We start from the raw sequence: 1776 nt of genomic DNA on the forward strand, positions 1-1776 counted from the left end.
AATAAATCAATTAATAATAATAATAATTTTATTTAACTATTATTATTATGATTATTATTATGACTACTAAACTATTGGATGAATAGGCCCATTGCAATAACTTTCTTTTTTATGATAACACAGCACAAAAAATTGAAGACGTTTCAACCACTAATCCATGCACAAAGGACAGTTTTGTCTACAAATCTCCAAAATGTTTAAATTCTCTACAACATGAAATTAGAAATGCGTCCTCTGTAGGCCCTAATCTTATTTAAAACATGTTAAGAATATCTTACATCCCAAAAAAAAAAAAATTCCATATGGAAATATCCCTGAAGGTCACCGTAACATATAATGCTTTTAACTATGTATATACATATTCCATATTTATTCTATTTATATATACACTTACTCTTTATTGAATTTTATTATTCCAATAATTGTTTTATCATTATATGCTTTTTATTTTTTAACTTTGCTTTGTCGTTTATGTTTGTTGCTTTTAATGCGAGGGCCCCATAGGCCATGGGGTGAAGCTCAAAAGACGTCTAGAAAACGAATTCCGTTCCGATTTTTTCATTATAAAAAATTTAGGCCTACAATAGTTAAGTAATATGTCTTGAATCAAATATAGAAAGTTCGACAAAAATATCTTCTGCAATTTTAAGAAAATTACCATATTAGTACGTTCCTAGGCTGCTGGTCGTCGGAAAACACACCGCGATACAGCGGTGTAGAAGCACGTCGCGATCATACCATGAGCTGTCGACTTGCGTCAACTCGCATAAAATCGCGTCATTTTAGGTCAAATCGTGTCAAGTAATGTCGGATTGCGTCAGTACACGTCAATTCGCGTCAACTTACAGTATAATTATTAATGAGAAATTTCAACAAAAAAGCTTATTTTATTATTGTAATTGCAATTCTTTGATATTCTTTTCAAAACAATAATTGTGTAACAATTTAAAGAAAATGTATTAGTATTTTGACTTCTTTTGACTCCTGTGGTCTTCCTTTTGACAATGTGTCTGCATGTTCCCTGTATGTGTACTAAAGTACACACTTCATTCTTACAGTATTTTTGCATTCATATTCCTTTTTTAAAATTATTGTATTTATTTTACTTTCAAATTGTAATAAAGGATTAAATTTGGGGGAATTTAAACTTGATGCATTGTTATGATGTGCATGGATATATATTTGTTTCGTATACTACGGTTGACCCATGTTGGGACACATTTTATTAAATAGAAATTGAAATTTAATACGTAATATGAAAAATTCATATTTATTTCTCAAATATTCTGAGAGCTTATACAATATATAACTCTATATTTATGTACTGTACACGTGTTATACATCTTAATAAAAGCTTCTTGCGCTCTAGTGCGTCTGTTACTTTTTAAATTTTCTATATAATACTTAATAAATAAATACAGTGAAGCGTTTCGCAGTCCTTTGTCATTGTGAGATTATTCTCATGGTTCTAAAGTTCGCAAGGGTTACACCGTTACATTATACGGTACTTTTTTTAACTTTTGTACATCATACATAATAAATAAAAATAGATCATGCTTTACATACTCCTGTGTCATTGTGTGTTTAGTCTCATGGTTCTAAGTTCTTACATTCTCATGGGTTACACCATTACATTATGATTTAAAACAATTTTCTATAATATATCTGTACAAAATGAATAAAAATAGATAATGCTTTACGTACTCCTGTGTCACTGTGTGTTAAATCTCATGGTTCCAAAGTTCTTACATTCTCATGGGCTACACCGTTACATTA

The sequence above is a fragment of the Anneissia japonica genome, unplaced genomic scaffold (genome assembly GCF_011630105.1).
Source record: "Anneissia japonica isolate Jap-2015-1 unplaced genomic scaffold, ASM1163010v1 scaffold288057_len103349_cov133, whole genome shotgun sequence".
Lineage (NCBI taxonomy): Eukaryota > Metazoa > Echinodermata > Crinoidea > Comatulida > Comatulidae > Anneissia > Anneissia japonica.